The sequence below is a fragment of the Mixophyes fleayi genome, chromosome 2, assembly GCF_038048845.1.
Source record: "Mixophyes fleayi isolate aMixFle1 chromosome 2, aMixFle1.hap1, whole genome shotgun sequence".
Taxonomy (NCBI): Eukaryota; Metazoa; Chordata; class Amphibia; order Anura; family Limnodynastidae; genus Mixophyes; species Mixophyes fleayi.
This window is the reverse complement of record NC_134403.1, coordinates 45,635,620-45,659,817: the sequence shown is the minus strand read 5'-3', so window position 1 is coordinate 45,659,817 and position 24,198 is coordinate 45,635,620. Positions and strand designations below refer to the sequence as shown.

Below are 24,198 nucleotides of genomic sequence, written 5' to 3'. Positions count from 1 at the left end.
TTTTCAACCTTTATAGGTAAGGGGGACATTTCCAAAAACACTGCTTCAGTGGTGTGCTCTTGCATCATTTTGGGACAGGATAGAAGCTAGTACTGTGTGATTGGCTTGCAGTCTCTTATACAACAGACATGCTCTGTACAATCTGCATATTTCTCTTATACACAGGGATGTTTAGGTTATGACACAAGAAACATAATTGACTTGATAAGGGATGGAAGCCCCTGGTTGCATCATTATTCAGTGAAGAAAGCTCGACAACAAGACTTCTTTGGCCCGGTACACCTTGCTGCTGCCAAACCCTGCGGCCAATTGAGAAAATATTGCAATGTGGGGTTCCGTTCCGATGATGATGATGATGATGATGATTAATAATAATATTATCATTATTATTACCTTTAATTTATTAGGTGCCACAAAGGTCCGCAGTGCCGTCCTTGACACATACAGAAAACAGTGACCCATGACACAACATGATACAGAAAGAACAAAAATATATACACGCATACACAGGTAACATGGTAATACAAATCAAATTATTTCTGGGACAATGAGTGATAGTGTAGAAATCAGCGAGAAGTAGGCAGAAGCTTAAGAGAACAGGGCTAGGGAAGCAGGCCAAGAGGTATAGGGGGTGATGGAATAGTAGAAGGAGCACACAAGGAAAGAGGGCCCTGCTCCTGAGAGCTTACATCCTAAAGGAAAGGGGGAGACACAAATATGGTGGTACTAACTGGGGGAGAGAGCCGGGACAAGGGAGTTAGGAGGAGGACTGATCGATTTGAATAAAGAAATGAGTCTTAAGGACACGCTTGAAGCCTTTGAGAGTAGATGCTACCCTGATAGAACATGGAAGATTGTTCCACAGCTGGGGAGCAGCCCGGGCAAAGTCCTGGAGACGGGAGTGAGAAGAGGTGATCAGTGAAGTAGTGAGGCAACGGTCACAGGCAGAGCGGAGGGGGCGGCTAGGAGTGTAGATAGAAATGAGATTGGAGATGTAGGGGGGAAAAAATTTAAATAAGAGCTTTAAAGGTGTGGGTGAGGAGTAAAAATGTAATTCTGTAGGCCATGGGGAGACAATGTAGTGACTGTTGGAGGGAGACCGCAGAGATAGAGCGGCAAAAGAGAAAAATGAGGTGGGCAGCAGCATTGAGGATAGACTTAAGAGGGTCAAGTTGAGAGTCAGGTAGGCCAGAGAGAAGGAGGTTACAGTAGTCAAGGTGAGAGATAACAAGCGAGTGAACAAGGGTTTTCGTAGGTTCCGTGGTGAGAAAGGGGGCGTATCTTAGATATATTCCCGAAGGCGGAAGTAGCAGGATTTTGAGAGGGACAGAATGTGAGGCTTGAAGGAGAGGGAGGAATCAAGGATGACCCCAAGGCATCTGACTTGAGGGACAGAGACGAGGGTAGTCCATGTGTATTACTTTCATGCTTTATACTTATTCAATGTCTATTAGCTCCAAGCAAATGTGTAGCCTGGATGCAATGCAGATTAAGGTTATAACCTCTCCCCAGAGTGACCAAATTAAGATTAATATATTATCTTTTGTTTATAAATGGATCATGATACAAAAGGTAGAGGTTGCATTGTCCAAACAAGCTAACAATCTAGGAGGCGTAGGGGACACTTGATTTAAAAAAAAAATAAAAAAAAATAAAGTTTGTTGATGTATTGAGCAAAATTACATTTAGATGTCTAGTTTATTACGTCCCCTATAAATCTGTTCGCCACCAAGAGGAAGGCTGTAATCAATTTGCTGTCTTTGTTCTAAACACATTTACATAGAATTAAGCTTGCAGGTAATAGACAAAGCATCAGCACAGCTATTAATTCTTCGGGTTTGTTTAGAAAAGCTGCCTTTGTAGCATTGATCTGATTTTTGGATCTTGTCCGAGGTGCACATTAATTGCAGTCACGGGATCTATTGCTTGGCAGCAGCAAGAACTCTTTTGCCATTCTCTGCGAGGTACTAAATGAACGAGCTGCTTCTGCTTTCATTGTCAACTATCTGATTTGTCCATGTTATACGGCTTTAATCAGTTGTGACTCTCCTTGCACTCAATTAAAGTGTAACCTCCAAGCAGTCTCGTAAACACTGCCTGTATTTTATTATATTGACCCTGACCATAGACTTGACGGGAACATGTTACTCCGTTCTAAATATTGTGCTTAATTTCACCTTATTGGACTCAAAGAAACCAGTTTCCCTAAATAACTGGCACCTGTTAATATGAATGTAGCTGCTGTAATTGTATGTTCTACACAGGTGAAACACCGTATCAGTTAGCGATATGGTAAATCACCTAATCAGTGGTAATTTTATATGTTCATGACCTTATGTGACCAGGTATCTGTACCTCTGGGGAAAATTATTGTTGCACTGCTGTGGGGCGGAGGGCAAATGGGGCTTTTTCTAGTAGCATATTAAAGCTAATATCTGTTTTTGGATGGGCATTATATAGGAGAACCCGGCAATAAAAATGAATAGACTAATGACTTTTTTTAAGTTGGTGAAGACCATATCAGGGTCACATTACATTCTATTGGAAGCGCTAATAGAGCTAATCAAATAGGATCTATGGGTAACATAAAGTGACATTACAAATAGATTTGTTTTGCCTGGATATAATAGAGTTGCCTGTCAGAGCAGATATGGTTTATGTGACCTTTGCACCTGCTAGGCCTTCCCTTCTAACAGGCGAATCCTTAGTGACCTCCCAAGATGTGCCTTCCTAATGCTTTAGCCCCTGGTGTGGGCTCATTGCACAGAGGTGTGATTTGAGGAAATGCGATTCGCCTCATCACAACCTGCTGCACAATGATACAATTGTGTCATTGTGCAGGGGATGGTCTTCAAGACCTTACTCTTTACAAAAAGGAGAGGCGTAATCCGGGAGGAATACTTACTCTGGGCAGTGGCGGTCGCCCCCCCCCCTAGCACGGGCTTGCTGCCGGCGGCTGCACACTGTGCAGGTCCGTTCGGCAGTGATAATGTGCTGCCTGGCTGCTCTGATTGTGTTTTAAACATACTGTGCAGCCACCGGCAGCCTTAGAAGTTAGAAAGGGGTCGGGGCCTAAATCGTCCCCCCCCCCTATATCGCCCGAGGTAGAAAAATTTTCTAGTTCCGCCCCTGACTCTGGGAGGACTCCCCGAAACTCGGGAGTCCCCCTCTGTACCTACTCGGCAGCTCGCCTGCTGTGCTCCTATTGCACATGTTCTGTGTTCTGATTATTGACTCCAATATCATTTGGATGTCATTAGTAGGCGGGGCTTTGTATTATGCTTGACCTTTGTAGGTGAGGCTTTGTATTATGCTTGACCTTAGTAGGTGAGGCTCTGTATTATGCTTGACCTTAGTAGGTGGGGCTCTGTATTATGCTTGACCTTAGTAGGTGGGGCTCTGTATTATGCTTGACCTTAGGCGGTGCTCTGTGTTATGCTTGACCTTAGGCGGGGCTTTGTATTATGCTTGACCTTAGTAGGCGGGGCTTTGTATTATGCTTGACCTTAGTAGGCGGGGCTCTGTTTTATGCTTGACCTTAGTAGGCGGGGGTTTGTATTATGCTTGACCTTAGTAGGCGGGACTCTGTTTTATGCTTGACCTTAGGCGGTGCTCTGTATTATGCTTGACCTTAGGCGGTGCTCTGTATTATGCTTGACCTTAGTAGGCGGGGCTTTGTATTATGCTTGACCTTAGTAGGCGGGGCTTTGTATTATGCTTGACCTTAGTAGGCGGGGCTCTGTATTATGCTTGACCTTAGTAGGCGGGGCTCTGTATTATGCTTGACCTTAGTAGGCGGGGCTCTGTATTATGCTTGACCTTAGTAGGCGGGGCTCTGTTTTATGCTTGACCTTAGGCGGGGCTCTGTATTATGCTTGACCTTAGTAGGCGGGGCTTTGTATTATGCATGTCATTAGTAAGAAGGGCAGAGCCATCTAAATGCATGGGTGCGCTGGGCAGTTGCCCAGAGTGCCCATGAGCATAGAGGCTCTATAGGCTTGCCAACTTTTCAGCATAATATTCCAAGATATTTTTTCAGAACCGTAGAACCCTTTTTATTAAAATGTTTAGGTGGACAAATCTCCTGAGAAATTTTACAAATGTTTGTGTTGAACACTTGATTATTAATAAATAATTCATGGTAATTTCATACAGTGCCATCTGTCTGTATGATTTACCAACTGAATACCATTTTTATATTGAAATTCTTGTTTTTCAACTTCAAGGCTCATATTGTAGTGTGCATGTCGCTAGTAAGCGGGGCTTGTAGTATGCATGTCGTTAGTGAGCGGGGTTTGTAGTCTGGATGTCGTTAGTGAGCGGGGCTTGTAGTGTGCATGTCGTTAGTGAGCGGGGCTTGTAGTGTGCATGTCGCTAGTAAGCGGGGCTTGTAGTGTGCATGTCGCTAGTAAGCGGGGCTTGTAGTATACATGTCATTAGTAAGCGGGGCTTGTAGTATGCATGTCGCTAGTAAGCGGGGCTTGTAGTGTGCATGTCGCTAGTAAGCGGGGCTTGTAGTATGCATGTCGTTAGTGAGCGGGGTTTGTAGTCTGGATGTCGTTAGTGAGCGGGGCTTGTAGTGTGCATGTCGTTAGTGAGCGGGGCTTGTAGTGTGCATGTCGCTAGTAAGCGGGGCTTGTAGTATACATGTCATTAGTAAGCGGGGCTTGTAGTATGCATGTCGCTAGTAAGCGGGGCTTGTAGTGTGCATGTCGCTAGTAAGCGGGGCTTGTAGTATGCATGTCATTAGTAAGCGGGGCTTGTAGTGTGCATGTCGATAGTAAGCGGGGCTTGTAGTGTGCATGTCGCTATTAAGCGGGGCTTGTAGTATGCATGTCGATAGCAAGCGGGGCTTGTAGTGTGCATGTCGCTAGTAAGCGTGGTTAGTAGGCGGGGCTTGTAGTATGCGCATGGTTAGTAGGCGGGGCTTGTAGTGTGCGTGTGGTTAATAGGCGGGGCTTGTAGTGTGCGTGTGGTTAGTAGGCGGGGCTTGTAGTGTGCATGTGGTTAGTAGGCCGGGCTTGTAGTGTGCATGTGGTTAGTAGGCGGGGCTTGTAGTGTGCATGTCGTTAGTGAGTGGGGCTTGTAGTGTGCATGTCGTTAGTGAGCGGGGCTTGTAGTATGCATGTCGTTAGTGAGCGGGGCTTGTAGTGTGCATGTCAATAGTGGGTGGGGACTCAGATATATACAGTGCTTTGCAAAAGTATTCAGATACTTGACCAGTTCTCTTTTTACTCAATATTAAATCCTACATTTAAATTTTGTTTTTGTTATTTTTAATTCAAAGCATTGAAACAGAATCTAACTGAGAAAATTCCAACTTTATCTGTCATTAATATATGTAAAGACAATATATAACATTTATATTATATGAAAATATATCTATATATTTTACATTTATAAAGTTTTTGTTTAATGCGAGAATTCCAGTAATCCACCCGTGCCTGGCCCATTGCCCAATGGTAACGTCAAACAAAAGGATGGCGTAAATTTATATATTCCTTGTTGTTAGTCGGTCCTCAATACTTCCTAATACAGATCATTATGTATGCACTTCGTAATAATATAAGCCTTTGAACCATGAATTTTGTTTTTAATGAGACCTTTGCTATTGGGATCGGGGCCAGGATCCAGCCCGGCCTCTTTGGGAGCAATTTATAAAGCTTTATTCCAGTGCTCTTTTCTCTGTCAGCTGGCGGTAATTTGCTGCAAGTGTCCACTCTTTTCCCCTCTCTATATTTGATTAATCTTCATATTTTACAACATTTAATTTCAGATCCCAGCTTTTTAAAAGAGTTACATATTTTATTAAGGACCTTTGTCTAATGGAAGCATTTACACTCTGCATGCAAAGTAGTTCTCTCCCTTTATTTGTCTATCTCTCCTCTTCCTGTGTGAATTCATTGCTACTTCCAGGAGTATGAAAACCTCCTCTTGCATTGTGACCGTATCGGGCTCAGCAGGTAGCATTAGAGAGATGTCATTTTGAAGAGCCGGCAGGTTAATGCTTCCCTCCACCAAGCTGTAGGTGCCTTTTTTTCCTGTTTCTAAATCTATTTTATGTGAGAGGGACATCTTGATAGTATGATGCTGGGAAGCCCATAATTAAATTTTCCAGTTATCATTTGGTTTCATGCCCTCTGTTAAAGGATCATTGAACCTAAAATGCAAACTCTTTTTATGTCTGAAAATCACTGGCAACATTCAGGATGAATATATCTGTTTTAAGGAATTGACATCGCGGAAGATTATCGAGCGCTTTCTACACACAGTGCAAAGGTGTCGGAACATATGATTTTCAGACTTCTGCCTCCTCCGATTGATGAATTCAACTGAGGGGAGGGTGGCTGGGGCGCGAAGGGGTCCTAGACCCTGCACTTATGGTTCTTTAAGTTCCTCCAATGCAGGCTTCTCAAATGGGCAGCATTTCTACTTGAAGCTGGCTCCAGCCCTCTCCAGTGGGCTTTGAGGTCAGTTATTGAACTGATATCCCTGAAGGGCCGCATGGGCGGCCCTCTAAATCTCTAAATAACCTCACATTACACTTAATCTCAGTAGTAAGTTAAAACAATACGTTTAAGAGATGTGGGTAGCACAGTGGCTTAGTGGTTAGCACTTCTGTCTTACATCACTGACGTCATTAGTTCGATTCTGTCCATGGCCTCATCTGTGTAGAATTTGTATGTTCTCCCCGTGTTTGCGTGAGTTTCCTCCAGGCGCTCTGGTTTCCTCCCACACTCCAAAAACATACTAGTAGGTTAACTGGCTGCTAACAAATTGACCTTTAGTCCGTGTTTTTGTCTGTGTGTGTTAGGGAATTTAGACTGTAAGCTCCAATGGGGCAGGGACTGATGTGAGTGAGTTCTCTGTACAGCACTGCGGAATTAGTGGCGCTATATAAATAAATTAATTATGATGGTGTCTATAATATATCGGCAGGCATTAGTTGTAACCAACAAATCTGACAATAAATAAAGGAGGAGCTGGGGCCCACTGGTGAAGGCTCAGGTGGTCGCATGTGGCCCTAGGGCCATCTGTGGCCCTCCAATGACCTAGAGGCATAGTCCTGACTTGATCTTGAATTTTCCGATCAAAACTACTGTTGTCCTTCCTTTCTAACAATATTATTTGTTTCAGTATGAAGTAATCATTGCTGTACTTTGAGGAGCAGCCGAGTTTATCTTAACCTGCTTCCGAGTTATGGCTTCAAGCTGCACGTTCCTATGAAATGTGACATTAATCCTTCAGAGGCCCGGGGCCTTCTGAGCATTCTGCTTTGCTGTGTTAGAAATCCATGCTACAGGCAATTGAAGGGAGCTGTTATCTTTTTTTTTTTTTTCTCTGTTTCTTGCTACAAGCTGAAATTAAACCTCATCACTGGCTTCAAAATGTTCTTGTACAAAGTTCTTTGCACAGTACATGGAATTAAGCCCTGAGTAAATGCTAAGTGGATCTAAATGCCACTAGAGCATTTACTGGTTCAAATTTGGGAATGTTCAGGAAAAGGTCATTTTGTTTATTGAATTTCAAACATGCATAAACATCAAGTCACATATCTTTCATGTAATCCCTGTATGAAACTTCTGCTCTGTAAACGCATATGGGCAAACATTGTTGAGTGGAAGCTGGTCTTCAATTAATTTCAATTATTATTTTTTATTAAAGTGGAAGTGTTGCTCAGAAAATGGTGTAGCATTCTTCCTGCAATACATTCGTATACACTGTCAATGACATCTACCCTATCTATTCATTTCTAGCCTATCCTGTCCTGTCCTGTCCTGTCCTGTTCTACCCTGTCCTGTCCTGTTCTACCCTGTCCTGTCCTGTTCTACCCTGTCCTGTCCTGTTCTACCCTGTCCTGTCCTGTTCTACCCTGTTCTGTCCTGTTCTACCCTGTCCTGTCCTGTTCTACCCTGTCCTGTCCTGCTCTACCCTGTCCTGTCCTGCTCTACCCTGTCCTGTCCTGCTCTACCCTGTCCTGTCCTGCTCTACCCTGTCCTGTCCTGCTCTACCCTGTCCTGTCCTGCTCTACCCTGTCCTGTCCTGCTCTACCCTGTCCTGTCCTGCTCTACCCTGTCCTGCCCTGCTCTACCTTGTCCTGTCCTGCCCTGCTCTACCTTGTCCTGTCCTGCCCTGCTCTACCTTGTCCTGTCCTGCCCTGCTCTACCTTGTCCTGTCCTGCCCTGCTCTACCTTGTCCTGTCCTGCCCTGCTCTACCTTGTCCTGTCCTGCCCTGCTCTACCTTGTCCTGTCCTGCCCTGCTCTACCTTGTCCTGTCCTGCCCTGCTCTACCTTGTCCTGTCCTGCCCTGTCATTTTTTTTCTCTCTCTAAATGTGTTAATAAAGTAGATCTGTGGACTTGCGTGACCTTTTAATCCCCACTGATATATTTTCTAAGAGCTGTGCTGATAACTTCCTCCCTGACCTCTTCTTACCTTGTTATAAAGACTGGAAAATCGACAAGAATGTTCTGAAATGAACTGTTCTTCTCAGTTATTTTTCATAGAAGAGACCAAATAGTAAATATAATGATTAATAATTAGAATATTGCAATAGGTGAAGTCCCTCAGCCCTCCTTTTTTTTATCGTTTTAAAAATAAAATATTCTTTGGAAAGCTTAAGAGCTCCCATGATGTATCTCCTTGTAATGCACCCTGCACAGTGATCATTCATTTGTTGCAGTGACTTATTTTATGTTGTGAATCCACAAAGCCTGACTCCTATTAACATAGAGTAGTGTTTTTTTCTTTCCTTCCTTGGTTTCTAAGTCATGACTTCAGGTAAAGTGGCTGTAAGTCATACTGAAGGCAAGTGTAGCTTTCAATCAAACCTCGCTGCTATGAAGGGTAGAGTGAAGGTCACTGTACATCTCCAGAGGTCCAGAGCTCCCAGCAACTGTGGATCCCATCCTGTCTGTTACTTAAAGCCCCTGGGAAGACATTTTTTTCATGTTGAGGCTGGATAGCCACACACTTAGGTTTTTTTTTTTTCTTACACCATTAATCAAAAGAAAGTTAAAAGACATTATGACTTTTTTTTCCCCTGAAAGCTAACAGCTCTATATGGTATATTTACCATGCAAAAGACTCATAGGGGGGGGTTGTAATTCAATTGGCTGCAAAGTGTCTCCGTAACGTCTGTGAGACACTTTGCGGCGGAAATTTGACATAAATCTCTGCTCGTTTTTCCTTGCGCCGAAAAATAAGCGTCAATTTCTACCGTAATTGCTGACAAAGTGTGCGGCACAGTGTCTGCTCGCCTCGTCGCCAGCAACGTGTGCGGCGCAATGTCCCTGCACCTCATCGCTGGAAATTCCAATAGTGGTTAATCATCAATGTGGCTCTTAGGTGCGGCCATGTAAGGGGCATAATGCCAGGAAGACGGACATACAAATAGATAGTTTGGTTTGGCCATGTTTACAGTAGGGTCGTGGTTTATAAAGATAGAAATGCTGTAAATACATTGTGTGTAATGCAGAGTTCGCAGAGCGATGTCTTCCTGTTTTGCATTGTATCGCTCGCCCAGGTGACTGGCACGTACGTGGGGCCCTCAATGAAAAGGACCTTGTAAAGACAGCCAGCATTTAAATCCCCAGCCTGCTCGTTTGACAAAGGGTTGCCGTCCTGTTGTGTTGTGTAAAGAAATATCAGTTAGTGTATTCCTACTCTACGCAGAATGATCTATTATGATGGAGAAACTGAAGTGTGCCGGCCAGGATTATTATCTGTTCTCTTGGTGCGTGCAATGAGCAGAATGATAAGGAACAGGGACTGTGTTTATCACTTTGGAGTGAATAAAATTTGGTGTCAAGCTGCCCCTTTTAATGTAAGAAAGGCGTCTGCCACTGGGGTCCTCCACACAGCTCGTGGAGATATCTGAATATCTATTGCTCAGTCTGTTAACGTTAATGCAGTAAAACAAGGAACGGTGTGTTTGGCAAATTGTGCAAAATCCCCTAAGGTGTTCTCGCTATAATCCTGCATGTGGCTCCGCTGCGGACAAAGACGTATTGGAAGTGAAGCAATCAAGCTGAGTGCAACATCTGCGAGTCTACACGCTCCTATCAGATGTAAGATCCCTGTGACAGCTATTAAATATCCTCAGCCAGCATATTTCTTTTTCTCCCTCTCTCCGATTGTGGTTAAACCTAGTATAATCATTTAGTTACAAGTGAATGTGACCTTCATTTTGGAGGATTTTATTGTAAATAAGAAGTAGGCAACCTGTGGATCACTACCCGTCGTGGGACTACAAGTGCCAGCACGCCCTATTTATATAGCTGTAATACATTATTCTGTGTATTTGAGAAATTTTGTTCAGGGACATGAAGTGGAGCTTACAATCTAATTTCCCTACCACAGACACTTGATCATGCACACACAGTAGGGCAAATGTAGTCCTCAGCTAGTTGACCTGGTGCAAAATAGTATTGCTGGTTACCGTGTGTATACATCCGGGTCAGTAGAGCTCCCATTGCTCCTCTGTTGGCTTGAAGCGTCACACCTTCTCTATATAATGGGAGCAGCCATTTTGTGGGTTGACAGAATATTTGTGAGGATGAGGGCTATCCGTCACTATGCACTTGCCCCTTTCTTACTCATTTTTCAAAGAGGACACTAGTTTCTATTGAAGAGTTGCGTTCTCATGAATATTGGTTCAGGCCGCAAAATGGCTTCCTCTCCTCTAGTCAGCATATCTCAAATATGATCTTCAGGGACCGCTAACAGTGCAATGTTTTCCGCCCCCCCAGGGCACTTTTGTATTCACCGACTGACACATTTTAAAAATTCCACGGTGGATAGGATGTAGAAATGGCTGTGTATTCTGGATATTTGGCTCTGTTTTTTTTATTTAAGTGAAACATATTTTAATTCTAGTTCCTCACAATATCTCTATTTAATGAACTAGGTAATTCCCAATAAACTGAGGAGAATCACCTTACTGAAGACTAAATTCTAGTTAAGCCTCTACCAGTTGAGATGTTATGCCCAATTAGGAAGTTTTATATGTAATATGGAGCACACTGCTGTCTCTGTGTCACTGATCCATCTATCAGTGTTTTCCAAGCCCTCAAAATCCTTGAGGTTTTCTTGAATCATGCGCAGGTGAGTTAGATCTGTTTGGCTGGATCAGTAAATTATCCTAGTTGCTCACACTGAAATCCTAAGAACATAACCTGTTGGGGGGTTTTGAGCTCTGGAGTTGAGAAACGATGATCTATCACCTGACCTATCAGGTGGTAAAGTAGACCGGACGATTACCGCATTTGACCTTGCAATAGGTCATTGTCCGACCTGCTTATGGTGCTCCATTCCTCCTTTAGGGCAGAACAACAGTTACCTAACACTAGTCAGTGCTCCAAAAAACGTGGTGATTGGTTAAGAAAGATTCCGCTCAGTATTATTTTGCTATCTACCTCTATCGATCTCCTTCTTTCCTGATGTGATATAATCCATGTTTCCTGCTTTAGTTTATCTGAACCATTCTTAGAATTTCAGAATGATTTCACTTAAAACTAAAATTGTGTTTTGCATAGAATATCCTAAATAAAGTCTGGTCCTTGTTACTGATCTGGGGTCGGGCATTCCGGCTGCTTTGTGGGCATCGGTGTCCTAGTAGTCAGTCGTACCCTTCCCCATCCTACTGACCTGGCAATGACAAAGGCAGACGTGTGCCGGAGATCTGCCAGAAAGTCAAACCCCCGATGGGTAACGTTTTGGGGGACTGGACTGTTCTTGGTACATCCCACCCAGAACTGCAGAGCTGAGAGTGTTTCAAATTCTTCAGGGAAAAAAGCATCTTTATAAATATAAATGAAATGAAAACACATGCATGTCTAAAGATTAATCCTCATTCCTGCTTGCTTATTTATTTTGCGTAAAACTTTGTAACGTTATCGACTACAACTTGTGTTTAATTGTTCTTTGCAGATGTGTTTTGAACATATGCGCTGTCATTCTGCAACCTATACCTGGTATTGTATCTACTCTCCCCCATCCCCAGCACACAAACTTGGTAGCATTATTTTAAGGTGTTTTATTTGACATGCACTGGTTTATACATGTTACACGCTGGTGCCTCAAAGGCATAATGCACAGATTTGTTTTAAGGTATTCTGCATGACAGCTTATTCCCATAGCTTTGGGTATACACTTGAAATTCCTGGTGCGTTACGTTGGGAAACTGCAGTATCCGTTTATCTGCTGGATACAAATTTATTTTTACAAAGGAATAGCATACTGATTGTGGTGCTATTTGCTGTATGTCAGCGTCCCCCCATGGGCTAAATAATTCCACCGCCTCCTTTGGGCACACACACACACGTCATGTTTTCAATGGTTTACAGCACTTTGCAGAGCAGGCAACTATTGTTGTAAATAGGTTTGTTTCTTTATTAAGACAAACAAAAAGTCACCTAGATCTTTGGCAATGAAATCTGTCAAATATACTCTTTTTTTTTTTTTTTTTTTTTTTTATTATTATTTTTTTAAAAAAATAATTTTGGTACAAAAACCTTTTGTGGCTTCAAATTAGACTAGAACATGAAATTTCTACCATTCACCAAATTGTCACTAATTAGTCCACTCCAATGAAGAAGTGAAAATGAAATGTTAATAAAAGCTTCAATGCGTATTGAAGAATCAGAATACTGTTATCCTTTCCCTAATCCAACCTCCATCATACCTAGACCTCTTCATGGCTGTTGTGTTAGACTTGCGCACACTTTATAAGTGTCAACTCTCTCTCTCTTTGTGTCAACTTTCTGTCTCTCTCTCTGTCTCTCTGTGTCTTTCTCTATCACTCAGGGGTAAATTTATCAAGCTGTGGGTTTGAAAAAGTGGAGCTGTTGCTTATAGCAACCAATCAGGTTCTAGCTGTTATTTTGTAGAATGTGCTAAATAAATGATAATGATAAACTAGAATCTGGTTGCTATAGGCAACGTCTACACTGTATCAAACCCGCAGCTTGATAAATTTACCCCTCGGTCTCTCCCCCTCTCACTCGCTCCCTCCCTCTTTTTCTCTCAAAACGTTCCCCCTTTTATCTGAATTTATATGCGCTGTGTTTGTTAGAGCAGGTAGAAGCTCAGACACCATGCTGTTGCAGTATTTGTACTTGTGCTCTCCGTACAGCTGGATTTCACAGCTTCTCTTATGCATATTTACATTAGACTTTGGGCTTTGATCCTCTTTTATTACACATAAAACTCACCAGTGGGCAGACTTTTTCACGTTAACTTATTTGTGTTTATATAGTCTATTTCTATTAACACAGCATAGTGTTTTTATTTATGGGAAATTTGTGTAGATTGAGTTTTTTTTTCTTTTTCCCAAGTGACTTAATGTGTACTAAAAGCATAGCAACCAATCGTCAATAAGCTTGTATCTGTCAAGAGCAGGGTAGTCAATAAAAGCTGATGTCTGATTGGTTGCATGTTGGGTATGACAGCAGCCAACAAGGTTGTGCTGGGCTTTCTGAACAGGAAACAAAATCTTACACACAGAGTTTAAGGGAGGCTTGTGCTCTAACATCAAATAATGGGTAATTACCGAAAAATGAGAGACCACAATTATGTCTTTTTGTTTTTTTCTGGTTCCTGCCCCAATAATATGAAGAAAATACTTGCAGATTTTATTAATTGTTTCTAAATTATTATAAAATCTAAAGGATACTTTAAAAAAAAAAAAAAAAAAAAAAAAAAAAAAGGTAACCCTTGTTGTACAGAAGTTGTCTACTCACCTTGTAGGAAAAATGTATTTTGAAAAATAAATATGGCGAAGCCATTTATAAGAACTGGTGTATAGGAAATTGGTGGAGTTGCTTATAGGAACCAATGAGCTTTCATTTTTCTAGTACAGTGATTGACAACAGCCGAGCCTTCATCTGCAGCCTACAGCTCCTTCCTGCCTTAGTACCCGATTTTGTTTTATATAGTCTTGGTAAGAAGCTAAAACAATACATTTACTCTAAGGGTATTGTGTGGCCCTTTTGAAGGTTAGAGGGCTGCACCAGGAGTGTATCAGGTTGCTCATCCCTGTTCTAGTAGTTATTGGAAAATGAAACCTAGTTGAGCGTACTTATCAAAGAACTAACGAAGGACAATTTAAATTTTGCTATGGTAATTTGTACCCAAAATTACACTCGGTGACTACTTTATTAGGTACATCTGTGTACCTGCTTGTTAATGCAGATATCTAATCAGCCAATCATGTGGCAGCACATCAATGTATAAAGGTACGCAGCCACGATCAAAAGGTTGGTTCAGTTGTTCAGACCAAACGCCAGAATGGGAAGAAATATGAAGTTTGGTTTGAATATCGGAAATTGTTGATCTCATGGGATTTAAATGCACAACAGTCCCTAGACTTTATAGGGAACGGTGCGACAAACAAAAATCATCCAGTGAGTGGCAGCTCTGTGGGCGAAAACACCGTATTGATAAGGGGTCAGATTAGAATGGCCAGACTGGTTCAAGTTGACAGGAGGGCGGCAGAGCCTTGAAGCGTATGCCTACAGCAGCAGAAGACCACGCTGGCTTCCACTACTGTCGGGTAACAACAGGAAGCCGAGGCTACAGTGGGCTCAGTCTCACCAAAACTGGACAGGGGAAGATTGGAAGAAGTTGCCTGGTCTGACAAATCTCGATTCGTGCTTTGACAGGCTGATGGTAGGGTTAGAATTTGTCATAAACAACCTGAATCCATCTTGCCTTGTGTCAGCGGTGCAGGCCGGTGGTGGTATAATGGTGTGGGGTATGTTTTCTTGGCACTCATTAGGGCCTCTTAATACCAGTTGAACATTGTTTACATGTCACAATTTTTCTGAGTATTGATGCTGACCATGTGCATCCTTTTATGGCCAGATCTACTCCTCCTTTAATAGCTACTTCTGGCAGGATAATGCATCACGTCACAAAGCACATGTTCTCTCCGATTGGTTCCAGGAGCGTGACAGTGAGTTCAGTGTACTCCAGTGACCTCCACCATCTGGTGGTAGTCAGTTCAGGAGTTAGTTTAGGGCAGCGGATCCCAAACTTTTTCAGTTTGAGGCACCCTTAGGGTCTTAATCATTTTTTCAAGGCACCCCTAAGCCAAAATAATTACCCAGTAGTCCTGCGCCTTGCTTACCACTGGCTCTGGCCGCGGCACCCCAGGGAGCCATGGTTTGGGAACAACTGGTTTAGGGGTTAGGGTTAACCTTACCTTTACAAGCTGGATCCGGCTTGTAAGGTTAACAATAATACCCCTAAAATAATATTTACATTACATGAATGACAGCCGGATCCATCCATCGCCGCTTTAACAGGAGTCGCCGTTTCAACTGACTTAATTTTCCACAGTCAGCAAGAGATCGGGTCGTCACATGAAGTTCTCTGGATCTTGGTAAGTGGTCTTTTTTTCAGGTCGGGGTACTTCTTTTTCGGAATCCTCATGTCACCTTAGTCCATGTCTGGGTAGTCGGTACCGTTAATAGGTACTACACCCCCACACCTCAGTCCAGTAGAGCCCCTTCTGGATGTGATGGAGGAGATGAGCAGCATGACTGTGCAGCTGAGAGATCTGTAGTAACTGCGTGATGTTATCATGTCCTCATGGGCCAGGATCTCTAATTAATGTGTCCAGCTGCTGCTTCAATTCATGCAAGAAGAATTCATGGCGTTTTGGGTAAATGGGGGTCCTACCCAGTAATATAAAGGTGTACTTTATAAAGTGGCCAATGCACTGGGGTCATGAGTTCGATTTCCGACCACGGCCTTATATGTGAGGAGTATGTATGTTCTCGCTGTTTTTGCTTGAGTTTCCTCCGGGTGCTCCGGTTTCCTCCCAGTGCTCCGGTTTCCTCCCACTCTCCAGTAACATAATGGTAGGTTAATTGGCTGCGGACAAAACTACTCCTTAGGGGCATATTCAATTCTTTGAAGTCCCCGCGGCATTTAAAACTATTACCGTTATTACGGTAATAGTAAGCTGGATTTCAGCTCGCGGCTCCCTGAGCCGCGAGCTGAAATACAGCGAGAAAACTACGACAATAACGGTATTTACGCGCACTATTACCGTAATAATGGTAACGGTGCGCGCACCGCAAGATTTTTGCCGTTTTCGCCAACAATTGAATATGCCCCTTTAGTGTCTGTCTGTGTGTATTAGGGAATTTAGACTGTAATCTCCAATAGGGCAGAGACTGATGTAAATAACAAATATTCTCTGTACAGCGCTGCGTAATTCGTGGCGCTATATAAATAAATGATATTTATCTCTGTTCAGACCCGATGATAACGATTTGGTGTGACTATAATGTGACTTGTTAGAGGAGCTGGTCCCTATATATTGCTGCTCACTGTATAACTTCGACTAACAAATGCTGCTACTTTGACCGTTTCTTCTGCTGAGCGCCTCCATAAAGCAAAGAAATGTTATCCAGCGACCCAGACACAACTAATGGCACCATAAACCGTTTCTTCATATTTTTCAAACAGAATGAGAAGTGTGTGCTTGTACAGTGTATATCAGAGACGATCATTGTTATTGTCCCACGTCGGGGAAAGGGTAGTACAACACTCAATAATACATAGCTTTGTAGCTGTTAAAATAGTGGCAGAGCGATGTTATGACTGGGGTTATGCTTAGAGAAAGGTATAACAGATTAAAGGGGTTGTATCTTTAATAAAAAAAAAGAGGAAAATCGGATATTGGAATGTTTTGGCCAAATGACTACATTTTAATATCTTTTCAACACCATTAAGTGTTGTGCACACTCCCAATTGTCATGATCCAGAACAGTTGGGCAGTGTGCCCCTTCAATGACAATCATCATCAGCTATTTATATAGCGCTACTAATTCCACAGCGCTGTACAGAGAACTCACTCACATCAGTCCCTGCCCCATTTGAGCTTTCAGTTTAAATTCCCTAATATACACACACAGACACAGACAGAGAGAGACTAGGGTCAATTTTGTTAGCAACCAATTAACCTACCAGTATGTTTTTGGAGTGTGGGAGGAAACCGGAGCACCCAGAGGAAACACACGCAAACACGGGGAGAACATACAAACTCCACACAGATAAGGCCATGGTCAGGAATCGAACTCATGACCCCAGTGCTGTGAGGCAGAAGTGCTTACCACTAAGCACCTGGCATTTAAAGTGTTATGTTACGCAAAGGGAAGGTAACTGGGAGTGACGCATTGCTTTGGAAGCACACCCCAAAGTGATTTGGCCACATCCCTTTGTGTTGCGACCATTCCTCCTTGTGCGCTGCCCAAAAAATAAAAGTTGGGAGGCATTGTTGCATAAATAATATATATCCAGGAATCTCTTGTCGCTTCTTCTCTTATACTCTGCCCGTTGCCAAACTCCTCAACATCTGACACTCCATAGAACCGAATGTTGACCTGTGTCAGAGCTGTCGGTCATGTTTTGGTCACACAATATCTCCCCGCCCCTTACATCAAAGGGGGTCCCTCCACCAGTCACAAGCAGCCTCTCTCCTTTGTAAACATGCTACACAATATATCAGGCTATGGGCAGAGAGGGCATGCTGGTGATTAATGGAGGGAGGTTCTGTGTGAGAAGAGCCATCTCTGAACACACTATGTGGAGTCTGAGCATGACCTACCGCCTTGACGCATACCTGCTGGAAAAGGTCGCTGACCAGCAGGGACTGAAAGAGGAAGCAAGCAGGGATTCCTGAAAACAAGAGATTGCATGGTGTTGAAAAGACACATTATAAGGCAACCATTATAATAACTGATAATCCGTTTTCGTTTTTTATAATGCAGCTACATTACCAAATCCGGTGATACAATGGAAGGGTCTTGGCTAACAGTATTTGCCTCCTTCCCTCTTCACATATGTCAAAATACACAAATGATTGTGAGCAGAAACTAGAAACAGAGAAATGTTTTAATGTTATATAAAATATATAGATCTGTATCTATCTATATCTACTATATCAGTGGTTTCCAAACTTTCTCAGTTCGAGGCACCCTTAGGGTCACCATAATCTTTCCAAGGCACCCCTAAAACAAAATAATTACCGGGTAGTCCTGTTTTTTAAGTAGTTGGGTCAAAATGACGTAAGATGTATTTAGGCCCCTTCACCATATTACTCTGCCCCCCTCTTTGCCATCTCACATTCTTGTGTCCCTTTTTTCGCCATCTCACACTCTGTCCCCCCTCCTTCAGCGTGTCTCTGTGCCCCCCTTCAGCGTGTCTCTGTGCCCCCCCTTCAGCGTGTCTCTGTGCCCCCCCTTCAGCGTGTCTCTGTGCCCCCCCTTCAGCGTGTCTCTGTGCCCCCCCTTCAGCGTGTCTCTGTGCCCCCCCTTCAGCGTGTCTCTGTGCCCCCCCTTCAGCGTGTCTCTGTGCCCCCCTTCAGCGTGTCTCTGTGCCCCCCCTTCACTGTCTGTTCCTTTACTTACCTTCTTTCCTTATTTTCTGCTGTCTTCTTTCCTGATGTCCTCTCTGCTGTTGCTCCTCACTGAGGCTGACGGACGTGATGACATCACGTCCGGCAGTGAGGAGGAGGATCCGGCGCTGGATGATTGGTAAGTGTTTGGTTTTCTTTTCTTTTATTGCTAGGGCGATCGCGGCACCCCTGTGACAGCACCGTGGAACCCCAGGGAGCCGCGGCGCACACTTTGGGAACCGCTGTACTATATTATATGTTATAGACTGGATTCTGTCAATCTTACAGTCAATACCCTTGGCCACTAAGCTAGTTATATTTTTGAGAACTGGCATTGCTTACAGGTATAATTCATTTTTTTTTTTCCTTTCTTTGCCAATTTCTCCAGCTACGTATAAGTGTTTTTTAACCAATCCCTGATATCTGCCGTACAGCTTATTGTGCAAACAGATACAATGCCATATATATGACGTAGATTCCAGTGCCCCTTGTAGGCAGTATCTTGAAAACCGGGTTATTGCGTCTTACCAAGCTATATCTTTCTGAAATCGCCCTCGTCTTATGGCACAGAAGGAAATCTCTACCCGACCTGCTTGTTTGTAGACTAATTATTTATTCAAATGTCACTTTAATGAAGCGTCTTAAAGATCTCAAAAAAATGAGACCTAATGCAAGAGGCGACTCTTCTATTCAATATCCCATTGTACATATTGACTCTGCTGCAGAGAACGGTGTTGAAATGGAAAGTATATTTGTTTTCTAGCCATTCTGCTCCAGTAAATAAACATGTAATTACTTGTATTTCGCTCAATAAAACACGCAGGAGAAGAACTTGTGTTTTGGAATTCAGCACATTTGTGCTGGGATCCCCATGGGCACATTTCAGTACGCCCTATGTGAGTTTATCTCCCCCGGGTGGCCCTCCCTTCTCTCGCCTCTTTGTTTTGAGTTATTGCCGTGAATGGGGGCTTCACTTGCGTAAGCTGGGGATGCTCCCAAGGCAGCACCAAATGCAAAGCAATTAACGGTGCATCCAATTATGGCAGCAATTACACAACAAGGACATAAGGGAGCCGCTTCTTCCGCTTAGACCTGTTCGTATATTGGAATCTGTTTAAGTTTTCCTTCCCGCTGCCAGGGGGATCTGCAAAGCTGTCTGTTCAGGCTGGGAAGGAGTTTGTAAAATTTCTGTTCTGGCTTTTTGTTTTGTTCCTATCAGAGGATTTAAAGAGATAACTAGCTTGTATTTGTATGGCACAACTTCACAGTGCTGGGCAGTCGGATAACTTTATTCAGGCATATCAGACCCTTCCCCATTGCAGTGTTCTCACTACCATAGGCACGCAAACACCAGTTAGACGCTAAATAACAGGCCACTGTGTCTTTGGGGTGAGAGAGGAAGACAGAGCACACGGAGGAAACCCACACGGACATGGGTGACACATACAAACTCGTGCAGGTAGCACCCTGGTCGGCATCAACCACTGTGCCACCTGATTACTTCATACATTTGGGTACTAAGGTTTATTATGACTCCTCTTTCGGTGGTAGTCAGCAACAAGTCGACAACACTTACCCCGACATCTTTACACCGAAGGGCTCCTTCCCGACGAGGCTCAATGACTGATGTGGCAACCGACTGGAAGCAATTGTGATGACCGAAGAAGCCGCCGCGACTTGATGACGTCACTTACATCCGCGGCGCTTTTAACGCTGCTAAGGGGGTAATGTAAGTATGCGCCAATGTACAATGCTTTGTAAAGTGCATTGTACATGGCCGCATACTTACATTACCCCCTTTCCCCTTAGCAGCGTTAACAGCGTCGCGGATGTAAGTGACGTCATGAAGTCCCGGCGGATTCTTCTTTCATCGCGATTGCTTCCAGTCTGTTTCCACATCAGTCATTGAGCCTCGTCTGGAAGGAGCCCTTCGGTGTGAAGATGTCGGGGTAAGTGTTGTCGGAATAATCAGCATCATTAATCCCTACCCCACCCTTCTCTTATGCTTTCTAAACAATATAGTGTAGTTAATTTTTGCTGCATTGCTTCATTGCTTAGTAACTTCATCAGTTTTAACTGAATATACTATAATTCCACAGTGAATTGCGGGAGAAGTGTTACCTAGGGCGTTGTTGCTGCTGACAGCCACAGCGCCTGCCTTGCCTCTGGCGTTGTCATTTTATTTCTCTCTTTGTACCTCCTCATTAGGAGGATAATTGGGCGTCTTAACCGGAACCTGGTTGTTTGTTTCTCCACCTGTTAGTCAGAGATTCCATAAGAATAAATGAGATTAGTTGATTTAAATTCACCTGCGGAACCCAGACACAATTAGCATATTTTTACTTTTTATGTCAAAAATGGAGAATTGGTGAACTCTCCCTAATACAGCTTGTGGCTGTCACTAAAACACCAATAGACGGAGGGGATCAAACCTAAATTTCTCCTAATGAACTGCTGCAAGTTTCCAAATTGGTTATTGTTACTAAATGAGAAGTCTTTGCGTAGTTTTACAGAAAGAAATGGATTTTGGCTGTTAATATCTGTGTCTGGAGTAAGTAAATCACTAGTTGACATTAATGTATATCGGCTGTGTATAACAGAGTTGAAAAATATACATGTTGTAACTGGATTGTTTATACTTAACTATGTCCACAATGTACACTCCTCTGCAGCCGGTTTTCATGTTAGTAGGCAGGTGTTTATCTAACACAGTAGACACAGAGTGGCTGACAGCTTTGGCAGTCTTGCTTTGTAGAAATTCATTGTGTGGAGGGAATTCTATTGCCGGCGAAGTGGCAAACGGACATCCCGCCACGCACAGGGGTCAATACAGAGAACTTTCATGGGAACTTTTTACCCCAAGGACTATACACAGTACACGTGGTCACCCCCTAAGGTTAGAGGAGAGGAAATTTCACAACCAGCAAAGGAAGGGGTTCTTTACAGTAAGGGCAGTCAAGATATGGAATTCATTGCCAGGGAAGGCTGTGATGGCAGATTCAATAGATATGTTTAAGAAAGGGTTAGACAAATTTTTAGCTGAAAGGTGTATCCAGGGATATGACCGTTAATTAAAATAAAGGATAGTACTGGATATAGAGTAAACATAGGACTGCAATATTGAGTCTGGGGGAATTTTCACAATTGAAACAGTTTGGCGGTTGCTTACTCTGGATCAATTCCAAATATAAGTGCAGGATCGCAAGAGATCCAAATAGGTTGAACTTGATGGACTGGTGTCTTTTTTCAACCTCATCAACTATGTTACTATGTATGTTACATTGCCGGCAATTATGGGAAAAATGAGCAGAAATTTCTGTCAAAATCTATGCCGCAAAGAGTCTCACGGATGTTCTAGAGATACTTTGTGGCTAATTGAATTCCCCCCTGTGTATGTGTATGTGTATGTATGTATATATATATATATATATATATATATATATATATATATATATATATATATATATATATATATATATATATGTGTGTGTGTGTGTGTATATGTATATATATGTGTATATATGTGTGTATATATATATATATATATATATATATATATATATATATATATATATATATATATATATGTGTGTGATGTAATAGATGCTCAAATTATTGCATTCCTAGCCCTACATCATATCCCATCAGGACACTGTTCTAAATTGTAGGAGGAAAAAGTTGCTGTAACCCATGGTAACAACCCACTTGCATTACAGTACATTTTTTGGCACTTTTGTCAGCTTTGATAAATGTCCACATTTACCCTTCGTATAAACAGTGCAGCGAGATGTTATCATGGCAGCTTCCAGCCACTAAGGTGACCTTTTCAGTTTCATAGGCATGAATAATAAGTTTATTCTGTAAAGCTTCACTGTATAAATTGACAGCGTTAATTCTTATCTTGGTGACGACTTGTTTTTCTTTTATTTTTTTTGTTTTGTTTTGTTCCCATTTATTTTCTTGTGGGTTCAGTTATTTTGCTTTCATGACTGAACTTGGCTGCTGCGTGCTGATTAGGGACTGACTAAAGGATTGCACATGTCATGTGCCAGCCAAAGCAATCAGCAGCCTTTGATTTTCCTCGCACAGACCAGCCTGTGTTGTGGGTTTGAAGTCGGTTCAGTCACATGGAAAGGACACGACCTGCTAATGTTATAAAATTATCACTAGATTTTGACCTCCGCCGTAGAGTGAATGTGCAGTTAATATGTTCATGCATATTCATCACGGCGTAAGTAGCATTCATTGTACTTCTCCTGCCATCGCCGGGCAGGATGTTTGTGCTCCAGTGAGTTTGCTGTTAAAGGTTAATTCCTCTCCACTAAGTAGTACACGGGGACCCATATTCAGATCGTTTCATATTTGATTGATGATTTAGACACTTTCTAGAACTGCACATTTGAAAAGTTGGACAAGCAAAGCATAACCTTAAATAACCTGGAGATAGATTGGACCTGATGTTAAATGGATGAGCAGATGCTACCGGCAGGAGCTGTTTAGATGCTCAGGATTCCGAGGACTGTGCGGTCTGATTCTAATGTCTCCTAATATTCCGGAGAGGATGACTCGATTAAACATTACACTTATAAAGGGATACCAGCGGTCCTATCTAAAGCCACTTGGGTGCTTAGAGAATATAAAATATGTATTTGTTTGGTTGTCTTTTTTGTAAAGAGAGAACTTTTGTAATTACAGTTTCAGAATTTTATCCATAAAACAAGCGGCGACTGTGCAGAGATCTTATTTTGGTGGAGGTTAATAATTACCATTAAGACGCCAGTTCAGTTCAAAGCAGCGTGCCGCGGTGTGCCTTTGCGGCCGTTCTGGATGCAACACCGAAGATTTTTCCTCGCACCCCATAAATCGATGGGGTTGGGCTGCCTTAGTACCTGGAACGGAATTTCACTTTTCTATTGTATCCGTCCCTAAGAGGGTGAGAAGTAACAGGAAAGGGTTAAACTTTTACAGTAAGGTCTAATTAAGGGATATTAAAGTACCTGACCCAGGGTTGCCAATATTTAATATTTTAGTCTTTTTGCAGTGCTTACTCAGTCTGTCTTCTCCCCGTCATTTGCATAGACTCCAGCTCTGTAAAGGATTAGGGTATCGCCATTCACACTTCACATATTGGTTTTGCTTGGTATTTGGGTGAGCTTCCAAGAAATGTTTTTACTAAACCTGGTATGTTCTATAAGAATATGAATAATATAAACCCTAATAGAAAGGCCATTGAGATAAAAACATTGCTTTGCTAGGTATTTTAGAGGAACATTTTAGCAGTATGATAAATGTTTTTCAATTTTATGGCTGCTCCATTTCATCCTCCCTTCCATATAGAAATATAAATCAACACCTAGCAGAGAGATCCTTCCATAGGAGGATATGCGATGCCTGAGAAGTTTATACAAATTATGTCATTATTGTATTTTGCTTTGTGTTCTGTAGATTGGTTCTCAGCACTCTTCTCCTCTTCTTTTGTGTTTTGTGCTCCATTGGGAACGGTTAGTCACAAAGATAGCAAGTTATAAAATGTTTTATATTGACCAAAATGCTACAACGGAGAAGCTTCATAGTAAAACAATATATCAAATGAAAAGTGACATGTGTTTTTCTAATGTGATAAATCACAAAGTTCCGTTATGTCGCCCTGACATATTGACATTTGTTAGTGCTGTTCAGACAGGTAAACATAACTCGCACATATGTTTACGTGGAAAAGACCACATGACCTTGTTTATAAGTTCAAGTAATGATAAGATAATTCATCATTAACCATCCTCATTGAAACCA

At 42.5% G+C, this 24,198-nt stretch overlaps 1 protein-coding gene across 1 annotated transcript in view; it reads left to right on the top strand.

Moving 5' to 3' along the window:
• DDX10 (DEAD-box helicase 10) overlaps positions 1–24,198 on the top strand; it is a 179,786-nt gene that overhangs the window by 40,860 nt on the left and 114,728 nt on the right. The window lies entirely within an intron of this gene.